The sequence below is a fragment of the Chelonia mydas genome, chromosome 6 (genome assembly GCF_015237465.2).
Source record: "Chelonia mydas isolate rCheMyd1 chromosome 6, rCheMyd1.pri.v2, whole genome shotgun sequence".
Lineage (NCBI taxonomy): Eukaryota > Metazoa > Chordata > Testudines > Cheloniidae > Chelonia > Chelonia mydas.
Window position 1 is genome coordinate 67170311 of NC_051246.2, and position 24550 is coordinate 67194860.

The following is a 24550-nucleotide window of genomic DNA, read 5'->3' on the forward strand; positions in this document are numbered from 1 at the left end:
GGATTTTTGCCGCCCCAAGCAAAAAAATGTTTGGCCATCCCCGCTCCACCCCAACTCCGCTCCTTCCCAATCCCTTCCCCAAATATCCGGCCCCACCTCCTCCGCCGGGCGTGCCGCATTTACCCCCCCCCCCCATTGCTTCCTGTGGCTTCCCCCCTGCAATTCCCTGCCCTAGCTCACCTCCGCTCCACTTCTCCCCCCTCCCTCTCAGGCGAGGGAGAGGCAGTGCATTCAGGGGAGCAGGCGGAGTGGAGGTGGGGGGGGAGCGCAGGAAGTAACGGGGGGAGGGTAGAGGAACCGCTCCCCGCCCCAGCTCCCCTCCGCTCCACCACCACCGCCGCCTCCCCTGAGTGCGCCGCTGCTTGGCTTCTCCCCCCTCCCTCCCATCCAGGCTTGCCACGCCAAACAGCTGTTTGGCGCGCAGCAAGCCTGGGAGGGAGGGGGGAGACGCAGAGCGGCGGCGGCGTGCTCAGGGGAGCAGGTGGAGGCGGAGCGGAGGTGAGCTGGGGCACATTTCTAGGGGCGGCATGGCCGGCGCCGGAATGACGCCGCTCCTAGAAATGTGCCGCCCCAAGCACCTGCTTGTTTTGCTGGTGCCTAGAGCTGGCCCTGTGGACAAAGCTCTCCTCGGACTTTGCAAAGCAAAGCCAGCTGTGGGCTTTGCAGTGGGGAAGTAGCTGCTGAGCGCACACGTTTTCTCATCTTTCAAGCAACGTTGGCTGGACTGCAACTGATTTGTCAGCCAGTCTTATCCCTCGCTGGGTTCTGACAACCTGAGCCAGGCAGCTGGCTGGATAAATTGTTGCAAGCAGCTCAGGAAACCCTCATGGAAGTAAAGATTTAGCATTGCTTCACGCAGCCCCATAGCACTGGGTTACAGTGAAGCTTGCTGCAGATTATGAAAACCTTAGTATTACATCACAAAGTACTTTACCTCCTGCCCAGAGCTGCTCCCTGTGGATATTCATAGGAATTTAAGCATTTCCATGCCAGATTAGTCCAATAATCCATCTAGTCGAGTCCTCTCTGCACCTTGTTGTCATGAGCCAGGGAGTTCACAGAGGCCTATGCCTTGAAATCAGCCCAGCAAGCTACAGCTGCTGAGCCCTTTCCCAGGATCCTGCCCCATGTCATCAGCTAAGCAATGATGCTGAGCCGGTGCCGTGGCAAAGGCCAGCGCCTTGGCATCAGCGGAGCAAGCAGGGAATGGGGACTCACAAAGACTTGTACGCTGATTTCAGCTGAACGTGTCGGCGTTGCCACCTCTCCCCCTGGCATCGCATTGTGATATTCGGTGCTTCGCTAAAGCCTCGGCTGCTGGAATCCAGTTGTCACCCCCCAAGAAGTCAGCGTCTAGCCCTCATGGAATGTGAAGGAAGACTTTAAAATGTGACCCCTGAACGCGCCAACATCAGGAGGCCAATGACCAGAAGGAAAAACGTTCTTTTTACCATCTTCTGATTTTTGGAATGGGGGGAGTTTGCTCATGATGTTTGAATGTTGGGGCTGGCAGCGCTGCATGTTGACGCATCTGAGCTAGTGATCTCACAGGTCTGTGCCTTGCATCCACCCTGAAAACCGGAGTACCGAGCCAGTCACCTGCTGTGCCCTGGCTTCAGCCCAACAAGCTAGAGGCTCTGAGCAAGAGACTGCACCGAAGCCTGTGCTCAGACCCCATCACACCAACGTAAAGGTGCTGAGGCAACAACATCACAAAGGCCACCCTTGAAATCGTCCTAGCAAGCTGGAAGTGCTCAGCAAGTGATCTCACAGTGGACTGTCCTCTGACAGACCAACAAACTTCAGTCACTGAGTCAATAAGCTCATAAGGCTGGTCTCTTGACATCAGATCAGCAAGCTGAGCTAGTGAGCTCACAAAGCCTGTATTTATGCATCATCCCATGGCATTACTACTTTTTACCCTTGCTAGCCCTGCAGGGTCACCATAGCTTTGGGAGAGCTCTATCTATTTTATTTTGACTTGGCATCAATATCATTGTTTCAGGGACAAGAGAATGGGATTTCCCAGGTGTAAATGAGGGTAGAACATGGACTGCAGATTGCAAACAATAATGCAGCTTGACTCAGCCCTGAAGTTGAGTTTGTGATGCTGTCAGTTAGAAAAGTCATCTTTTTCACTTGGAGTGTGAGCACATCTGAATAAGAATCAGTTAGAAAATAAGCAAGGAGTCCCACAATGCCATTTTTTGTAGAGTCACATTGCAAAGCAGAATCTTGGTTTGCCTGCTCAAGAAAGGGAGCTTTCTCTAACTAGGATTCAGGCGGTCCTAGGCAAAACGTGTCTCAGTTTTGGTTATCAGGGACACAGCTACCCTTTCTGGTTTCACCAGTGACTCACTGCGTGACTTCAGCATGTCATTGAATTCTCTGAGTTTCCTCATGTGTATGTGGGCATAACAATAGTAGCATAATTCACAGGTGCATTGAAGAATTTAGTAACAAATGTTTGCAGAGTACTTTTGAAGGATTATATGAACATAAGGTACTAGTACTGTCAAAGTCAAGAACGCAATCTGCTGCTGAATAATTCATTTGATGTGAGAAACAACCAACAAGTTGTTGAAGAAAATTGCTGTACAATGAAACATAATTGCAAAGTGGCTACAGAGAGTGGGATACAGATGGAGCTTTCAGATTGGCTGCTACTGATGTCATAGCCAGAACAATAATGCTAAGTGAATGCGTCTGTTTTCATACTTTGTATTCAATATAATTATAATGCTGTGCCCTTCGCTAGCCTTTCATCTGAGAATCTTCGTGCACTTTACAGATGTTAATTACACTTCATAACACACCTGCAAAATTGGTATTGTAATTCCCATTTTACAGATAAGTAAACTGATGAATAGAGAAATTAGGTGATTGGCCCAAGGCCACATAGGTGAGTCAGTGGCTGGGAACAGAACTCCAGATTCTGGCTTCTAGTCTCTTGGTCTAACAAGAGAACACACCTTCCTCCCTTCCATGGCAGCAGTTAGATCACCTTAAGCCACTATGAACTTCTAGAAGATGACTGCACATTGTAATAATTTGCCCTCTGCCTCAGGTCTTACAACACACATGGCAGGTTATAGTCATCCAAAAGCTGCTATACCCTGCTGCTTCAGCATGCAGTGAATTTAGTACTTTGAATGAGAGCTGATTGAAAGCCATAACATCTGAAGTCCTCTATTTATGCACCGAAGTAGTACCGCTTGAGCAGCAGCAACATCCGCTTCCTCTTCTCAGTTCCACTGGTATGACTCAGTCCTGACGAGAGGGGCCATCTCTCAGGACGAGAGAGGATTTCAGACTCCATGGTCTATTTAGTCCTTAACCTCTCTGATGAGCCTGCCAAGAGAGGAACTAATTAGTGCTGACTGTGGTGTGATGTTGCTTAGGTAGTAAGCTCTTTGAAGCACAGCTGAAATGCTAAGGACTGTTTAATGGCTTTGGTCATGGTATTGATCTCCCATCCTTTTAAAAAGGGACTGGAAGCTTAATCTGATCTGTAAGAGAGTGTCTCTTATTATTTACTTTGCCAAAGAAGATGATTAGATATCAAGAGGAACAGAAGGTACTATAGAAGCATGTGTTTGCACTGCAGGATAAATGCACATCCACTCAGGTAGCCATAAATATGTTTAAAAGAGAACAATTCCCAAGAACTCTCCAGGAGGTTTTGGTTTAAAGAAATAGGACAACAGCAATAAATAAAGGGGAACCCAGTGATGCAGTGAACTGGCTTTTAACCTCTAGAGACCCTAGTTCAGATTAACAACAATATTTTCACCTAAATTCCACCTGCAGAATCTTTATTACATGTTACAGCATACGAGGCAGATTGAACAAATTTTCACAGCCTCGGTTGGATCTGTAGGGCTAGGAGAAAAATGAATTTTGACTTGTAAGATGAGCAAACATGAGCTGGAAAAGTCACTGAGAAAAAATAAATGAGAAACTCCATGATGGCATTTTGACAGTCACTTTTCACACCACAGAAACTGTTGGTCAGTGCTGCTTAATCTGCAATGCCCTCTTAGAAATATTCAGGTTTCTTTTTCTTGCCACTTTGAGCTATAATTTTCTCACCCATATTTCAAATGGATCATGTGAAAGTAGAATGAATTATATTGAAATTATAATTCATTAAAGAAATGCTGCTTGAAGAGTTTGTTGAAATATAGTTGTCAGGAAGAAAAACATTAAGGAGTGTTTCAGAGTAACAGCCGTGTTAGTCTGTATTCGTAAAAAGAAAAGGAGTACTTGTGGCACCTTAGAGACTAACCAGTTTATTAAGGAGTGTGAGACAATGGGTCCTCAACTAATTAACTTAGAGCTCCTACTTAGCTAGGAGATTGGTACATATTAGTATGCAAATAAGATATGTATGTATATTTGTCAGTTTCTGCTTCCTTTTGTCTCCTATGTTAAATTGGCTTTGGCTTCTGTATAAATAAGTTAGCTTGAGCTTTTGCAGGGGGCTCGCATATATCTGGGTGCATTGGCAAAGCGCTTTGCTAATAAACAGAGTGGTCTGACAAATTCTGTGAGCCTTGAATCTGACTTTGACAATCACAAGGCATGCAAGTTGTTTGTGCATCAGCACTTTTGAAGCAATGTTAGCACAACTCAGGGATTGGACAGTTTGTTAGCCAAGGTATGCTGGCTCTGCAATAGGAGTGAACAAAACATTGCAGGCTGACCAGTGACTTTTCTGGGTGATTTTTTTTTTTTTAACGTTTCAGCATCTCTTACAAATCAGCAATACCTTCAGGGCTACATATACATACACACAGAATTGATGTAATGAATAATCTGTGTGTATTCAGCTTGCAGGAAATACCTAAAATGGCCACTGTAATTCTATTCAAACTGCATTCTAAGACTGCCCCATTATTTCTGCCCCAAAGTCCCACCATAGTACAAAAGGAAAGTTCCAGAAGCCACTGACTTGCATATGTCCCAGTCACTGGGTGCCTCCTTCCCATTGCTCCTTCCAATAACTGTTTGTTAAAAAAAATCTTTTCTTTTGAAGTCAGTCTTTCTTGAATTAATATTTATCCATGTCAGACAATACTGCCATCCTCTCTGTCAACCCTGATCTGGAGCTGCAGTTGGTCAGAGGTTTGCAACTGCCCTGCTAGTTTTGCAGAGATAATTATGGTACATTGTCTTGGGTCTGGAGGTTTCTGGTCAGCCCCTCCTCAAATGTCCTGTTCTGAAATGAGGAAGAATCTAAGAAGGGGTTAATCCCTCCATTTTCTATCTTTAAATACTCTTCCCTAACATGCCAGATGGGCAGCAGGGTGAAGCTCACTCTAGCCATTATGTGGGAAATTTTCATTTTGGATTTCAAATTATATGCATCAGGGATTGGTGTGACAGAGCTCAGGGACACAAGGTGGGTGAGGTCATAGCTTCTATTGGACCCACTCCTGCCGGTGAGAGAGACAGGCTTTTGAGCTTACCCAGCCCTGAAGAAGAGATCTGGGTAAGTTTGAAAGCTCATCTCTCTCACCAACAGAGGTGGGTCCAATAAAAGCTATGACTTCACCCACCTTGTCTCTCTCTAAGAGCCTGGGACCAACCCAGCTACAACAACATTGCAGCCAGAGCTCAGGAAATTAGACAGCCCCTTAGACTGTTTAGAAAGCTACAGCGCAGTTGTAAGAGAAGCCTGAGAGCAGCTGTTGTGGCTGTAGCTTGTGGATTTACAGAGTGATCCCAGACTGACTCCAAGACCCCAAGTCTGGCACTTGGGGAGGGGGGAATATCCCAACTTGTAAAACAAGCAGATTTCACCCAGAAATCATTGAAAGACAATAAACATAGCAGCCTGCAATGCCATGTTTACAGTTCCTATTAAGTAGGGGACAGCAGTGGAAGGATGTTATTTATTACTGATACACTGCAGTGTAAGTATTGTAGTTTCGTGTTAGAGGCTGGGTACTGAGAAATGACTCTGGGTATTCAGAAAGAGAGGAAAGTAAGGGATTCACCTACAATCCTGGGTGTATTCAGGAGGCTTCTACCTTTGCTGTTCTGATGCAGATGCTGAAGGCAATTGGCAAACTGAGGCAGGCAGCTACTTTGAATGTATTTGCTGGTTGCAACAGTCCCCAGTGAAGAGCAGCTTGATCTAATAAGAGAACTTTCCTCTGACATGCAACCACTGATTTAATAAAATAAGTGAGGGGCTGCCGAGAAATTGGCTTGTCATCAGTTGCAATAAAAAGAATCTATAGTTGATTGTAACTTGGCCACTCCTGCTGTGACTGCTGCCCACAGGCCCAAGAGCAGAGAACAAAACAGCTCCTTTCCCACGCTGCTGTTGGTTTGCCCACAGACATTTTGATTATCTGATATTTTTTCCTTCACGGTCAGAATCCTTCTCTTCCTCTGAGGCAAAACCTTCCAGGGCTTTGTCTGGAATTCCCCTTGCAGAGTTGAAAGTGTTTCTTTAAAAGGACTCCATCAGCTTTATACAATGTTTGTGAGCCCTCATAGTAGTTAGTGTCGTCTATGTTGCTAACACTTTTGACTATGAAAACTGAAAGCAATGTAGAAGTCTAGTTTTAAGTATTTATGTTATTTTCCTAACTGGGGAGAGTGGGGCTGGTTATTTGTTCTCAGCTCTATAGCAAGCGCTCCCAGATAAGGAGTAAACCCATCACTTTTTGTTCTGATCTTGGTGACTAATGAGAATAATGGATCCCTGTTCTCTTTCTAGCATCCCTTTCTTCATCTGCAGACAGGTACGTCTCCCCCTCAGACATCTTTTCTCCATACCAACCCTTCCCAGCTCTCTTGGCCGTACTCCTTGGTTTCAAACCCTTTATCATTTTGTCCCTCTCTGCTGTACTCTTCAGTTTGTCCGTGTCTCGGAGTGAAGCCCAGAATGACTGTGGTATTGAAACTAGGACCTAACCCCTGTCAAGCAGGGTGGAATAGCATTTCCTTTGCTTACTGTGGACAGTCCTGTCGATGCCAGGTCACACAGTAAATCCCCCTTTTTTTTGCATTAGTATTGCTCTGTTAATTCATATTCATCACTCACTTTAGCCCTAGATCCTTCACTGCAGTTCAGCTACCCAACCAGTATTCCCCCAGTCTTTAACATGCCTTTGTTTATTCGTTCCAGTATGAATCAATCCAGCTTTATTAAGCATGGCATCTTTCACAGCAACTGAATCCCCAAATGGCTAATAGCAGACCATGAACATTATCTGGGATAAATGACTGCAAAGAGTAAATACACTGCAGAGTGAATGCATTCAGTCACTTAATATTTGTCTTTACTAAATCTCATGTCATTGATTCCAGCTTCCGGAGCTCATACTGCATATCCTTCTCCTCCTCCACACTATCGCTGATTCCCTCCCACCTTTCTCTCATCTGCAGCTCTGATTAACACAGTCTCCCCTGCATCCTCTTGATCTGCTCATGAAAATATGAAATAGGCTGCACTTGTGACAGACACTCAGAGGCCCCACTAGGCAGCTCTATACATAACAGTGCATCCATCTCATTAGTTCCACCTAATTATTATTTGTCCTGCAGTAGTGCCTAGTGACAACATGCGACGTGCTACACAAACACAGAACCAAAGGAACTTCCCTTCCCAAAAGATCTTACATTCTATGTCCAGATTTCGCTAGCTTTCCTACACGAGTATCATGTGGAGAAGGGCCAAATTGTCCTCTTTTTTCCAGGGGTGGAGGGAGGGGATGAAAAACCTGTGGTTGCCCTGCTGGGGAGCACAAAAGGGAGGAAGAATGTTTCTATAGCATTCTTCTACAGAAGTCCCTCCTTGAGCAGTGGTTCCATGCATGGGGGAGATATACATCCTCTCCCTACCACCCCTGGAATAAACACTGCTACAGTGTCAGTATTAACTTTTCCGCAGAGAGCTCCTTGGTACTGTTGAACCTTCTTCTGAAGGCAGGGCGGGGGGAGGGAAGAAAGTAAGGGGAGTAGTTGGCAGGGGAATGTGTTGCATGAGGATACAGTTGGATCTGTACTGCCAGGAAACCAGGGTGGACTGCAGGGGGCAAGGGGCTAAAGGGGAATGTGAAGGACCCAGCTTTCCTCCCCTCTCCTTGCAAAGAGCAGAGGGAGAGATCCCTTCCTCATCCTTCTCCCTAGCTTCTGGAAAGCAGAGCTCCAACACATCCTGTCCCCCAAACCATGAAGCAGGCATCTGTGAGTTCAACCCCACTTCTTCAGTGAGAAGGAGAAACACCTTGCTGCCCTCTGGTGGAAGAAGAGAGAGAAAACTCTGTAAGGGGAAGCTCATCTGCCTAGCAGACATAGATACTTATTTGAAGACTGCAAATCTTGATGAAGGGAAATGCTTTTGCCCTTCTGTGCCCACGCAATCCTCCACCACCTCCATTTTATCCTTCCCCATGAACTTAACAATGAGCAGATCAAGGGCTGCTCTGGATACACTGAACTGCTTTTTTAGGAAATATTAAAAGAAAAACAAAAAGGCCCTTGGCAGCTTTCACAAGTCATTCTTCTTCCTAATGAACCATTAAAGGGCTGGCTCTTTTGGTGCATTGCTTACTCTGTAACTCGCCATGGGATTCCACATTTTCCTGGTAGTGCTGCTCTTACGGGAACCTTGTGTTTTTCTCCATTGATCTCTAGCCAGGAACAGCTACTTTGTTTTAATGTCATTATCTGTGCTAACAATTGCGTTTAACTCTCCAAGAGTTAGCTGATGTATACATGGATCAGGTCTGAGCCTGGACATGTGGCCAGAGGAGGGGATTAGGAAGTAGGAGTCTTACTAGCTTCTAGTCCCAGCTCTGGTCATCAGTTTGTACCTTGCAAAAGTAATTTCTGTACCTCAGTTTGTTTGTAAAAGGAGTCTGATAATAAGAGTGAGCAGTCCTGCAGGGTTGTTAAGAGAACTAATTGGTGTTTGTAAAGTGCCATAGAACCCTTGGAGGTACAAGGGGCAACAGGACGCAAGGGCAAAGCGAGCCTGTATTTCACAGGGCTGCCCTTTCCCCTGCCCCCTCACAATTTGTTGATGCAAGACGATCAGATTGTTTCACTGAAATACGTTTTTACCAGCTGGTGACCAAACACTCGTTATATCCAAACGTTCTCACTTTTTGATGGAAAAGCTGTTTTGACCCCACATTTTGAGGTTTGGATAAATTTTCGATTGTCAGATTTTTTTTCCCCTGGAAACACGTTTTTGTCCCTAATGTTTCTCTCTCTCTCTCTCTCCACCCTTTCTTTTGATGGCCACTTTCAGGGCCTGATCCTCTAAAAAGCAAGTTGCAATAAGCAGCCAGTAAACATTTATGAGCAAGAGAGGGAGCACAGAGGAACCAGATCTTCCTCTAACACCCCCCCCCCTCTATTTTTACCCTGAGCAGTTACAAACACTCCTGCCACTTTCTACCACTCAGTGTGGTCACCATAGGGCTTAGCTTTATTTGCACTCATACGAAGCCTCCATTCACACTTGCACTGTTTGCACCATGCAAGAACATGCAGGATCCAAAGTTCAGTCTTCATTTTAATAAATACACAATGAGGAAAACTGACTTCCCTGAAGGAAGATGGATCATCTGAGCACCCCACACTCTCACCTGGCTCCCTGTTTGTTTCCAAATTCAAATCAAGGTCCTTGCCTCTGTGACTTTCAGCCCAGACTGCCCAGAGGCCGACTCACCATCCATGACCCGCCAAGATATCCTCCATGAGTGAAGTTGTGGAAACTAGAAGTCTCCAGCTGAAATTTTTGAGCGACGAAGACCGAGCATCCGGGGTAAACACCAGGGATGGTGAAGAGCTATTTAAGCTAACAGGCAATGCTGGCACAGGAACAAATGGGTATGAACTAGCCGTGAGTAAAGTTCCCAGGGTGGGATTAGAAAAAGGTTTGTTACCATCAGAGAGTTGAGGTGCTAGAACAGCCTCCTGGGAAGAACAGTGGGGACTAGAAACCCAACTGGTTTTATAGCGGCTCTTGATAAGCTTATGAACAGGATTATATGACATGTACTGTGATAGCAGGGGACTGGACTCAATGACCCAGGAGGTCCCTTCCAGTGCTACATTCTTATGTTCATTCTCAATGCTGAATCTTAAAGCATGGTACTCACTGCCAGATAGACTGACCCTTAGTCTGAGCCGTTTCATAGCCTAGCGCAAAGCCCATCCCTCCACCAAAGCCTACTAGCAATAGCAGAAACAGAAAGGAGAAATAATTAGGAGGACAAGGTATCCCAAAGGCAAATTTAAGCAGCTGAACCCGAAAATGACAAGAGCTGAGTCCAATTCAATGACTATTATTTGCTGATCTTCATTTAATATTGTGACAGGTTTCAAAGTGGTAGCCGTGTTAGTCTGTATCAGCAAACATAATGAGGAGTCGTTGTGGCACCTTAGAGACTAACAAATTTATTTGGGCATAAACTTTTGTGGGCTATAACCCATTTCATCAGATGCATGGAGTGAAAAATACAGTAGGCAGGTATAAATATACAGCACATGAAAAGATGGGAGTTGCCTTACCAAGTTGGGGTGTCAGTGCTAACAAGGCCAATTCAATCAGGGTGGATGTGGCCCATTCCCAACAGTTGACAAGAAGGTGTGAGTATCAACAGAGGGAAAATTACTTTTTGTAGTGACCCAGCCACTCCCAGTCTCATTGTGTGCTTCAGTGCTATTCTTGTAAATACATAACTTGGCAGATGCTATAAAATCTGACTAACTAATCTATGAGAAAATGTAGAAAAGGACACAGAGTAGGAGAGAGCAGGGCAAAGAGAAACTGAGTGGCAGTAGGTGGGATATGTGGAAGTGAGTAAGAAATTGACAGGAACACAAGCAATCAGGCATGAACAAGGAAATAGAGTGGGAGCAGGTGGCTCGAGAGGACAAAAGCAGAAATGGATGGAATATGGGTATACAGAGCATGTGGGACAGCAGGGGGAGGAGACTGGCTAACTCATGGAATTGGTAGTGCAACATGAAGCATTTCCTGATCACCAGATTAGCCCTGGTGGAAAGTCTTTACCATCTGACGACTGTTGGCCTCTGTGAAATGACTTTTATCATCTCCATCTAGTTCCTAATGTGCAGGTGTCCACCTCCTAAAACCACCATGGCAACGAGCAGTCTCAGCCCAGAGGCCAAGGGCTGAATGAGCCATGGAGACTGAACTCCCTTCTGGGTCAGGATTGAAGCACAGAGGGGAAAGCTTCCACTGCCTTTACTTGTGCTATAGCTGTTTTGTGAGCACTCCATTCATTGTGAGAGGAAAGATCAGTCAGGGGATCTGTACTGTATTCCTGTAACAGGTCTAGTCAGTAAGCCACCCATCAGTTGATGCAGGGTCCGAAATAGGTTTAAGCTCCCAAAACCTGTTTGTCACTAGCAAATTAATCTGCGGCTGCTACCTGGCTTTCTGTACAAAGCTGATAGGACATTTTCCTTGAGATGGGAGGGGATGGCTTAGGGAAGTTGATTTGGGTGAAAGAACGTGGAAGTTCAGCACCCAGAGAATAGCTATTAGCCAGGATGGCAGGGATGGTGTCCCTAGCCTCTGTTTGCCAGAAGCTGGGAATGGGCGACAGGGGATGGATCACTTGATGATCACCTGTTCTGTTCATTCCTTCTGAAGCACCTGGTATTGGCCACTGTTGGAAGCCAGGATACTGGGCTAGATAGATCATAGGTCTGACCCAATATGGCCGTTCTTATTTTCTAAACCCCACTAGCAAGCTGACAAGTTGCGGCTTGTCTCAGGACAGATGCAGGCAGTGGCACACTGCCTAATGCCCATTCTACAATTCAAGCCCCACGTCCTCAGCAAAATCAAATTTTCACACAGGTTGCATGCTTGATGTGAAGGCAGAAAGTCACTGAATTCCATTAGAAAGAAAGTGCACACCCATTTCCTGTGCACCTGGTAACTCCAGGTCCCTGTAGAGTGATAAAGTCCACAGAGCACAGTTGATTTGCCCCCCAATTGAATTCTGAATAACGTAATTTCTTTCTCCCCTGCTCCACAGGATCCAGAATCCCTGCATATTCTCCCTTCAATCCACACAAACACTTATCTTTCAGCTACCTGAGACAACTGTGGGTACCTTCAGGGAATCCTAATTAAATGCTCAGCATGTCCCTTTATCAGCCAGGGATATTGTCATCCCCCTTATCAGACGGCACACAGCTGTGGAAGTGTTGACCCTTTGCAGAATTCAGTCCTCACTCAGGGTAACCTGCCCTCCAAGGTATGTTACAGAGGGGCAAAAAAAATCACAAAACCAGCTGATCTTTTGTTTTCAGGTTGTTGCCTGGTCTGTCAGCGCAGAAACGGAGACACCTTTTTGCCCACTCTCTCAGACAAAGGGCATGGGGGTGGGGTGAAAGGTGGAGAGTGCTTTTTGACTTCATGATTTATATCATGCTAACAAATATAACTCCCACCTCCCCTTGATCTGCATGGAATCAGCACCATGTGCTGACACCGTTAAGAGATTCTCACTGAGCATTGCTAAGAACCATGCTGGAAAACCTGGTTTTCTATTAAAAAAGGCTGCATACATTTTTTAAAAGACCCTCAAAAATAAAAAAGGCTAATCCAAAACCAAACAAAGTCCTATATGGCATCTCTAGCTATGGACTGCAGAGCATGCAGTCCTATCAGCTGGGGGCCACGGGGAAGGACGGTGTTACACTCATTTCTTTTGTGCCATCAGATTTTTTGCAGTGAATTTATCGCTGACTAAAAGCCCTGGGGCAGGACACCCAATATCCCCAGAACAGGTACAACGTGGGCAGCAGCAGAGCAAGCACCTGCAATGCTGCCCTGCCAATATGTCTCAATTCTGCCTGGGGCTCATACAACTGCACTGAGGTGACTAGCCGTGAGAAGAGCGTTCATTCTTCAGTCTTGACTCCCCTCCCTGCCCCCCTTTTAAACTCCCAGCAAATGGAGCCAGTTCACAGATTCATCAATTCCAAGGCCAGAAGGGACCATCTGGGTCTGACCTCTTGTGCAACACAGGCCATCCACACGGGACTTCCCCCAAAACAATTCCTTTTGAACCGAAGTTATCATAATTCTTTGCTCTTATAAAACATCTTTCATCCCAGGATTTTAAAATGCTTTATAAATAATGCATTACCCAGCACAGTACTCCTGGGTGGGTAACAGTAATATCCCTGTTTTACAGATTGGACTACTGAGGGACAAAAGGGTAACTGATTTACCCAGAGTCACAGGAAAATCTGGGACAGAATTGGGAGTAGAACCCAGGAATCCCCCAATTCTAACACCTAGATACAATCCCCTCCAATGGTGTGACAGGTCTAAAAGGTACTGTCAAATGAGACAGGCCAGAGCACAAAAGCCTACTAGGAACCATACTGAAACCAACTCCCCCTAATTCTTAGCCACTCAGCAGCTGCCACATGCTCATGGTGACCACTGCCCTAGAGCAGAATCAGGCAGGTGAAATCTATGAAAGGCTTCCTGTCCTCATTACCAACTGCCTATTTAACAGCATCTGCTGTTTCCATTTGCATTCATCTCAATAGCTTAGTGACACCACTTCCTGATGAACCACTCCCTGACAGAGAAACTTCAGCGCTATGGTGTGGAGGCAAGATGAGCAGGTGAAAAGGAAACAGCCCTTGCAGCAAATTTTGTCCTTCTAGACTGTTCAAAACAGCACATAGAACATCAGGGTACTGACACACAACAAATTTGTGCTCTCCACCCAGGCCAGGTATTACAGTGGAATCATTCTACAACTTCCTATGGCACAGAGCTGCTAGTGATCAGTGATCCTTTTGCACTGATAGGTATGGGTCCTGCAGCTGGAGACCAGGAGCAGCTCCTCCTTGGTCATCAGAAGCAGCTGTAATGAGAGACTACCGTCTGGCGTCAGATACTGAATACCATGCTCAGTAAAAGAACTGTTCCTGGCTGCTGTGGCATTACTTTGGTCACAAACCTTTATTCCCAAAAGGAAATTATCGTGGCAACACAGACATTCTGGGAGATCTGGTGCCAAATCTTGTCCACTGGTCATGGACTTTAAATTGACCCATCCCAGCACTACTGAGAAGACAAAAGAGCTGCGTCCCATACAAGTTTCACATATGCCATTACCTCCTGTGGTCAAATCAAGGCATTTCACCTGCACTTACAATTAAAATACACCTTATAGTGCACATCAGCCTAACTCAGTGGTTCCCAAACGTTTGAAGTCAGCCCCTGCCTTACTCTTAATGTAATCTGCCCATGGCCCCCCTCCTCCCAGGCACTGGGGTTGAGAGCAGGGCCATGGTTGGGGGTGCAGGTGAGACCTGGGGACCGTGGCCGGGGGCGAGGCCACACTAGAGGCCAAGGCCAGCGCTGGAGCGGAGATGAGGACAGAGAAGGGCTGGGTGGAGCTTCCTCCATACTCCCTGTTGTGACTGGCCCAGGTCCCACTGTGCCCCCAAATATTCCTCTGCACTCCTCTGTGGGGGGTTGCGCCTCACAGTTTGGGGACCCCTGGCCTAACTCCAGCCTGACACCAGGACACAGATGAGTGCCTTCTACACTCATACTGCTGAGCATCAAGCAAGTGGTGCATTCACTGAGCTGTGTAAAAAAGAAGGTAGACACACATCTGTAACATGCTGATGAATGGGATCCTTAAGGGTAGGTGTGGGAGAGTGACAGACAAAGAGACAGAGAAATCAGCAAAGAAGAATTGTCAGGTCTCTGATCAATCTGGAGAGTGATAGCTAATCTCTTCTGAACACTTGCATGGACCTAGGTTCAGACCTCAGAGTAATTTCAGTTCATTGTTTTCCAGATCAGAATACAGGTCAGGGTCCAGAGCCCCAGACACACATTGCACGTGTTCATGCTACAGCAGCAAATTGCTTTTACTGTAAGTTGCTAATAATCACCAGGAGATCATTACATTATACACAATACAAGCCTACCCATGCACCAAGGCTGGCTGTAAGTGTACACAAAGGAAATAGCTTCTTGTGCCCTGCTCATTTGGAGCACCACATCTCTTGCAAGTTCTGCACCCTATGTGCTCATCTTAGAAGGGCCGGAAGCATAGCCTGATTAAGGTACAGGATTGGGAAAGCGGAGATGTAGCCTCTGCTCCTGGCTCTGCTGCAGACTCACTGTGTGATCATAGACAAGTCAGTTAACGTCCCTCTCCATCTATTTCCCCATCTGTAAAATGGGGATCAAACTTCTCCACATCATGATGTTCCGAGACCTATTCATGTTCACCGATTTATGGAAGCAGCTCAGGTTCTACGGTGGTGTGTGCCACACAAATTCCAATAAATGAACTAGACACTACTACAAGGGCCAAAGGGTGAGGCAACTTGAGGCCCTGCTGAAGGGTGGGGTCTGTACGTAGTGAGGTTGTCCCGACATACCAACTGTGAAGACCTGTGAAAGGATTCTTCTCACTCCCAATAGGATGAGTGTGACAAGCTGTTTAAAGGTACAACAGGGGAATAGTTTTATTCTGGTTAGAAGCGTACAAAGAAAAAGTTCCAATACTGAGCTCCATGTGAACAAAGTGGGAATCTAGGAGCTCACAGCACAGCCTGAAACCCTCCCCATAATCTGCAAAAGGCTAATTACCTTTTAGCTCCCCCTAGTGGTATGTTGCATAACAGAATTACCTGCCCAAGGAATAAATCTTTGACGATGCCCATGCAGTTATGGCATTGATATCATAGGGCAAATTTGAGACTTCACTGCATATTTAGAGGAAATAACCTTTCCAAGGGAATATGGCATGATTGCCATCTCCTAGTAGTCAAGGCAGAGCTTGCATCTGACTGCTCAGGGTGCCCATTTATTAACAGTGTGTTTAGTCTTGTACAAGACACAATCCTTGCCTGAAAGCGCTTACCCTCTAAACACCAGACAGATAAGACATGCTGCGAGACCCAGGATCATCATATGGTGTTTAAAAATCATTTTATTGATTAGATTCTTCTTCACTTTAAAATTGGCTGTTGCAGAAATGTCCCGAGACATTTCCTTCTTAAACTACTTAGACAAAGAGTGAATGCAGTTGGACTTATTCACAGTCCACTGAAATTTAGACCCACATGATGGTCTAAGATGTTTGATTTGTAAGACCCTTATGGAAAAGTCACATAGAAAATTATAGCCTTAGAGGTATTTTGAAGTAGCCTTTAGAATTTAATAGATAATTATATCCCTGTTATAGAATTCCTTAGGATGCTGCAAAAAACTTATGGAAAGCATATATTTCTCTATAAAACGTAATAGTTGTTTCTTTTTTGAGGAATGTCAGACTGCTTCAAGTCCTTCCTTACAGCAAACATCTTCCAATAGCCTATCAACCTTAGTATTTCCGTGCAAAAGGTCAGAACAGAAGAAAAACCCTCTAAGTACTATTTTGTTTTATCCCATCCTTCATCTGTCCATTGTTTATTTAGATACTAACCTCTTTAGGGCAAGGAATGTCTTCTTACTTTTACTGTAAAAGGGCCAAGAGCACACGTGACACAATAATCAATAATAAAAGGTGCAGTGGGTTAGTATACTAGCCTTTCACCTGTGTGGATCCGAGTTTAGAATATTTGTATTTTACCTAGGAGTCAGAGTGGGGGATCCTTCAAGGTTAGTAATACTAGAGATTTATGCAGGTTACAGAACCATCATACAGTTCAGTTTTGATATGTAGTCTGCTCAGTAGAAACCCAGGATTGAAACAACATGACAGTGTCAAGATCGACAGCACTGACAGAATCATGGGGGAGCCAGGACTAGAATACCAGGGACGCTAGTGGTCAGGATCAAAGGCTATGCATTTGTAGAGGGCAGGGGAGCTGGCTCCAGACTAGAATAGTAGAGATTGGTGCAGATCAGGATTCAGGTGTTCTGCCAGAGAACAGTGATAAAATTAGACTAGCTGAGGATACTGCAAACTGAGGAACAATGCCATAGGTGTGCAGGGGTTTAGGACTGAAACAGTCTGTTTTGGGGGATGACTGCAATTCAGGACAGAAGCGCACTGGCGGAGCTGTGTAGGGAACTGAGCGATGGAACAGTCCGATAGTGTTGCAGACAAAGTAGAATCTTGAAGAGGGGAAAAAGAAGGCATATACATTTAGAGAGTAGTTTGCTCAATGAAACAGTCTTTTCTCATTCTAAAGTCAGTATCAAAAACACTTCAGAGGTGAGAGGAAGTGACAGCTACACTGTAAGAGAGGAGAGTTCAGAGACCATCGCTAAATACACTACACGGAGATTATCGGTTTTGCTATGCAATGGTAACAATAGCGCACCCAAATCTCCTTCTAATCCTGAGTCTTCAGTTTTCCAAAACAACGGTAGAAAGGAAAGCATATAGTGTTGATGGGTTTGGGGGAAGCACTATTAAGAAGCTTCAGAAATTGATTCCCTATGTTGCTAGGACAGAGCAGGACAGCCCCTGTCACAGTCACCACAGGTAAGATTCCCACCTCCGTCAAGACAGGAGAAAGAGTTAATGTGGTAGCACCATCATACATTGCAAACAACACACTGAATGTCTGACTCCCGCAGTCCATGCTGACAGATTTTATCATCTCCCAAGATACAGTCAATACAGAAACAAATTGTTGCTTCTTTAACTGCCAAGTGAGAGAAGCACCAGACTGTCCTTCAAGTCAACTTACTAAATTAACATTTTAGACACTTAAGCAACATACAAAAAAGTGAAAATGTCATATGATCTGCATGACATTCCCTCCCACTAATAGAGGAAATTTAAAAGAAAGAAGGCTAATGGAGATGGAACATCTTCTTACATATCTGTTGAGAAGCAGACATGTAATTAGGATAAACATCCTATATAGCAAGGTTACGATTCACATTTCAAACTATTCCCAGCGGTTTATTTAGTTACTTAAAAATGAAAATAACTTCAATAAGTACAAGATGTACAAGATTATTGGACTAAGTACTGTATCATGAAGCCATTTGAAAAGATGGGCCTCCCTCTGATTTCATGTATTTACTACTACAATTGCTCAGTGAGATCAGTGGTATACTGTACCTACCTGGAATTTGGAGGTGGGAGTTGTAAGGAAAGACAGACCTTGAGGTTTGATGCTGGCAGCCCATTAACCCATTTTAAATCTCCACACAAGCAACATTGTGCTAAGGATACCAAGGTATCCTAATGTATTTCAAAAAGTCATTTCCTGTCCTAAAAGTACAATACTTAGACCTACCAATAGAAGGCATTTCTGACAGGAGGAGCTAAATTTATCCATGACAGAACTCAAAGTTACAGCTGGAATGAATTAAGTCAAAAGTACATATGTTACAAGTTTGAAGACAAGGATTTATTGTTTTTCATAAAAGATGTGTGATACCCAGGTAGGGGGTAACATGCTCTGATCAAAGATAAAAAGATCTGATGAGATAAGTTTGTAGAATAACAGAAACAAAGAACAATGAACATGTCATTAAACACATCTGGTAAATCAAAATGTGTGTGTCTGCACACAGCTGTTTTAATAATAAATTACATTACTAGGACACCTTTCATCCTTAAGGAGCCAAAGTGGTCTATAAACTATATATATATATATATATATATATATATAGGAATCACTTCACCCGTCACTAAAATACAGCTGCTTGGAGTGGGATGTGACAAACAGCACACAAACACTGAAAAACAGTTTAGGACAGAAAATGAAGAATCCCATATCTAATAAAAACCGCAGGGGGAATCAGAATGCAATTTCCTGCACTGGAATTTTGCTGGGTGACTGGGGTTAAACCCTCTACTGATGTGAAAAGCGCTATGAGATTTCAGCTCAATGTCTCAGCCAAGGGAGGATATCTCCTCTGCATTGTTTCTTAACTGGTGGAGAGCAGCACTACAAACTGAATCACTACTTAGAGAGGTTTCTAAAAGTCTCCCATCCAAGTACTGACCCAGCCCAGTCCATTTTACTTTGTGAGAACTGACAGAATTACTGGACACAATCTATATCAACAGCTAACCATCCCATGGTGAGTGCTTCAGTTAGTTGGTATTCCCATTGTGCTACCTTGGCACCCCCATATTCACCACTGTCACATAATTGATGTATTTTGGACAAGTATTCTGAAAGTCTTGATCTGCGAGACATTAATATCTCGTTGGATTGTATGTGCTATCGTTGTACGTGAAGTTATGACGTTTGGCTGTGTATGTGTTACTGAAACATGTTGTGAGGTTGAAAGCACCCACAAGCAGCCTTTCAGGTACAACAGTAAAAAGGCCAAACAATGTTAATGGCTTATTGAGGAAATGCACACAAACACAAGGATTACCCCAGGAATTGTGTACAAGAGAAACCTCTCAGAGATAGCACTATACAGTGGGAACTGTTTGACCCAGGTCACAACAGCAAAAGAGCTTTCCAGCAAGTGGGAAGAAGATATACAAGGGGGACAATGACATCATGATGGTACCTCACTCTCCTCACAACTACACACCTGAAAGTACTAGAGGAAAAAGACTGAACTGGGGATGGGGGTGGGAGGGGAAGAATACTGGTCCCAGGCCAAAGGGATTTTTAGCCTGTGTATGGAAACCTGGTGGACTGCTTGTATCATCAGCCAGCGTGAGAAATTGTTAATGCATATCCAATTTTTCTAATATCTTAGGCTTAGTTTGCAGTTTTGTTTATTTACTAGGTCATCTCCTTTGATCTGTTTGCTATCACTTAAGAGTGATCTTTCTGTTGTTAATAAATCTATTTTAGATTTTATCTAAAACACTGTGTATTGTTTGAAGTGCAAAGGGGATAAATCTCAGTTCATGAATAAGAGTTGGTGCATGTCCACTTTCCTTTGTAGAAGTGGTGGACTGAGTAATACATTCATACTGGTTGGGTTTTGACCAGGGCAGGACGGTACAGCTCTGGGGTCTTAGGCTGGGGAGCTGGGGGTATTTTAGCTGTAGCCTCTCTATTGTGGGTTCATGAGTGGCTGGCCAGAGCATTCATGAATACAGCTGGGTATGGTCCCTGCCTGTGGATGTTGGTGTGAGTGCTAGCTTGGAGGGCTTTGCAGCTTGTCACAACGTCCTGGTGCAAGAAGGAACCCAGATTGCTAAGAAAGAGGGTTCAGCTGTACCTCAGTTCCAGGTGGCACTCATCACCTAATAATGTCTTCATAATCCTTAGTACTCTTTGAGGACATTGGCTTCAGTGGGGATGCGGAGTAGCTTGCAGGAGAAGCCCTGCAGGCTGATAGTCAGCAGCAGATGCTAAGACTGAAAGCTCATCTGCACCTGCAGGATCCAAAGACAGAAAGAGTAGTGTGCCGAGATCCTGCTCATGTCAAGAAAGGACAGCATCTCATTAGGCCTCTGTTTCCTGGGCCAGGTCCAGCTCAGGTCTGTTCCCCTGTTTTCCATTTCTCACAAGCCCCTCATATATTCTCCCAGCATGTATGCCAACGCAGCTTTCAAGCAAAGCCTGTTCAGAGAGCCCTGAGCATCTCTGAAAAAACACAGCTCAGCAGCCACCAATGCGTTTTCAGCCACTATTTCCTTTTTTAAATTGCGTTTTGTTGCCATAATGAATTACAGAAATAGACAAAATAGCTAAACAGGAGAGATTTACACCAGGAGCTCTGCTGAGAACAGCTAAAAAATTGTACGCCAGATCCTGATATCACTGAACTTGTTATTTACTGAAATGGTAGCAAGATGGGACCCTTCAGAAATCTGTGTGTGTGCGTAAGTATGTACACACACAATTTTATTTTACCAATTAACATAGCAACAAGTTCAGTCTTAGTAAAAATTAGACATTGTAAACCAACAAAAACATTTACTCATGTCTGTATGTGATTTGCTAGCAACTTTAGAAGTATGACAGCAATAATTATGGCATTAAAGAGGAAGGTAGCCTTTCATCGTGAGTAACTCCAAATTTCAAATGACATTTAAATGTTGACTCAAAGGACAGTATTGAACAGTCACAGAAATTAAGAAATGTTCACATAAATAATAAATGAGAACAAGAGCAAAGTAAGTAAGAATCAAATGAAACTAGCACAGCAGAAGATTGTTGAGAAAGCCCTTCACAAATCATAATAATCATCAGTTTTTGCCGCCTAGCAAAAAAAAACCATGGTAGGACAACCAGACCCCTAAACAATTATATTCACCTTGTTTATCACTCAGGAGTGGTAGCAGGTGCCCAAAATAACTGATGGGGCTGCTCCCCACATTGCCTCCTTTCCCTCTTTCTGACACCGCCTTCCCCATCACCCTCTCTCAGCAGGCTGACCAAATGGCAGGAGGAAAGAATTTATCCCTTTGTGGCACTTGGCTGTTCTCTCCCCCTCTGGCCTTTACTCTCCCCCTCACCCACCAGGCTATCCCTACTCTCTGCACATCCTCATTCTCTCACTAGAATTTCAACCCCCAACTCCCAGTCATTCCATTCTATCCTACTCTCACCTGCACTTGCTTCCACACTCACCAGTGTTCATCCCACATTCAGCCTTGCCAACCCAAACCTTCCTCCTCCCTGTTCAGAACCTCTTGGTTCCCTCCAACCCAACCTCCCCAGCAGGCAACCCTTCCCCAGCTCAGAATCCCCCTTTCCTCAGCTCTGCAGCCTATCCCCGTTCCATCCTATTTGCCCAGCCTGGTTCAGAAATCCTCCCACTCTCATTCCTACCCCCTCCAGGCACATATTCAGAAACATTCCTCCTCCCCTTCCCAACAGCTGAGAAGTTCCCTTACCTGTTGGTTGGTTGCACCTTGAAAAATAGCGATAGGGCAACGGGGAGGGGGACGGGGGGGGGACGGATACATGGATGCAGGGAGTCCCATACCTTGTCTCTGGGCGGCTAATATAAGTTACAAGCACATGAATGGCTATGCTTTGTTCTGTGCCTGCTCCTTTTGTTCTATAAGGGCGCCTGGTGGGGCTGGGGTCCCCTGGGTGGCAGGTAGATGTGTTTCAGCAACTATAACCACCACGGGATGTAGAAGCTCGAGACCCATCAGGAACAACCCAGTGGTAGCAAGTGGTACTGCACAATGGAGAACACTAGACTATACACATAGTGGCCCTAATTTTCCATTTTCTTGCACCTTTGTGTAGTTAGGTACACCTGTGCAAAGCTGGTGTAAAATGCTGACAACTCAGGATGGTAGTATTTTATTCCCATGTAGCACGAGCATGAATGTTACCAACACCACATAGGATTGATTGCCATTTGACCTGTCCATTCCATATTTGGGTTCATAATATCTGATAACACAATAGTTAATTGATGCCAAAGTTATTAAACTTGCTATGTCATCATAAGATATGGAAAATTGGCCACATTCTTGACTTCAGTGGGAGTACTCACATCAGTAGAGAAAGCAGGTTAGGCCCCACATCTCTGCCTTAAACTGTCTCACAAACAGTTCTCTGTCAGCAGTAATCCTTCATCGAAAGTATGGAGGGATTCCAGTGAAACGTATGTAATAATTTGGTACCTGGCTCATCTAGTGCTCATGTGTGGGACTCTAACTTCATTGGGAGCGCCACACATGGAGGGCTTGCAGAATCAGGTCCTTAAAACTGAAACCCGTTTTAATCTTGCTTCTTTGGTAGCTTGCTATTCCTTAGGCCCCGATCCTGCAAATACTATGGGCATGTCTACACTACAGCTCCTTCAATGGAACAGCTACAGCGCTGCAGTTGTGCTGCTGTGGGTGCCTTAAGGTAGATGCTTCCTACATCATCCGAAGGGGTTTTTCCACCAATGTAGTTAGTCCATCTCTCCAAGAGACAGTAACTAGGTCAATGGAAGTAGTCTTCCTTCCTTCAACCTAGTCGTGTCTACTCCAACACTCAGGGAGCAAAATTTTTCACAGTCCTCAGCAACATAACTGGGTCAATCTAATCTTTAAATGTAGACCAGACCTTGCACGTGTCCCCACCTTTACACACACGGAGTAATCCCACTGAAGTCAGTGGAAATACAGTGTAACAAATGAAACAAGGTTTTGCTGTATTAGGGCCTTGATTTGTTCTGTGTCTACATTCTTATAAGGGCATTTAGCATCACATACCTGAGCGGTTCCTATGAGTTCCCACAGGGTTTGTGCCTATTTTGTTTTAAAACTGGACAGAAACTATTAGTTAGCTCAGTATATGTATGAAGGAAAAAGTGATTCTTTTTTTTCTGGTTTACCAGTAACATAGCACAGTGACTGTATAGAAGAGGTGGATCCGTTATATGTCATACTTTCAAAATTATACATTAGAATAATATTTTCCAAGACATTTAAAGTAACATTTTAAAGCTGATTTGAAAGATCTTGAGCAACCCTTCATGGTACACATCACCAGTGACTCGTGTCTGCACACATTCAGACTTTCCAAATGACAAAACCCAATTCCACCTCCATTTTCTGGTATCTCCAAGAAAGGGAAGTTACAGGAATTCTTTGGATTAATTTTACACCTTGGACCCTGTGGAGAGAGAGATTAAGTGGTTAAGCAAACAACAATGTAGTTTACCTTTTTGTCCTGTTTGTGTCGTGAGTCCACAGAAATGCTGCATCTTCTGCTCTTGCCACTTTACCTTCCTGCCTACTTCCTCCCTATCTGTCTCTTCATTCTGTGGCTTCCCCACGAGGGGCACTTCAGCGGATTCTAAGTTTCTACTTCCTGCTCTACTGCCTTTAAAAGGATGAAGTGGAAGGCAGCGAGAGGAAGATCCTTCCAGACTGAAGACAGCAGCAAGGAACAATCCACTCACTCAGGCCTCTCAGAGATGAAGTCTTTGATTAGTTTGATCATGCAGGCTGTGCTAAAGGGAAGCCCCCAGCTTCTTAAATCGCACCACTCCTGGTGTTAGGAGGAGAAGCTGTGAGTGTCTGGCTGGGGGAGCAGGGCTGCCAGTCACAAAAGAGGCTGCAGCTCTTGAGGAGAGGGGGATGCCTACAGGAGGTGGTAATTGCCACGTGAACCTCTGTGAAGGGTATACTCACTGCAGGTGGTGCCTCCTTGTGGCTGCTCTGGGGATCAGCTCTCCCCAGTATGGCACCCCTTTCCATCAGTTACTCATCCTGTCACTGCTCTCTTTCTCTCTTCACAACTTGGGGTGCTCCCTCTTCAGGACTCAGACCTCCAGCCAGGTCACTATATAGTCCTCCCCTTCCAGGGTAACAAAGTCCCTCCAGACAAGCTGTCCAATTGGCGTCTCCAACGATCTTGTCCCGCTTCTCAGTGGCTGGTAGGGGAACCCAGGCCCACCATCTACAGAGGGTATCAGCCCAAGAACCCTATAAAGTGCAGCCAAGGTCTGCTCAGTCCTACTCCTTGCAGCTGTTTTCCTGGGCTTCTTCCTATTCTCTCTCTTTCCCCACAATTCCTCTGGGGTGGACCCTTCTTCCAGGGCTAGGATCCCAGGGCTTATTCTCCCTCTTCAGTTGTCTCCTCTCCTCCCCACTGCCAGAGACTGCAGACTCACCCTGCAGCCTCCTTCTGCTCTCAACTTCCT

The 24550-nt window shown here is 45.0% G+C and overlaps 1 long non-coding RNA gene across 1 annotated transcript in view; it reads right to left on the minus strand.

Moving 5' to 3' along the window:
* LOC122466120 overlaps positions 1-24550 on the minus strand; it is a 62284-nt gene extending 37734 nt beyond the window's left edge. The window contains exon 1 of the long non-coding RNA XR_006291398.1: positions 23566-24550. This is a non-coding gene — a long non-coding RNA (uncharacterized LOC122466120). The remainder of the gene's footprint in view (positions 1-23565) is intronic.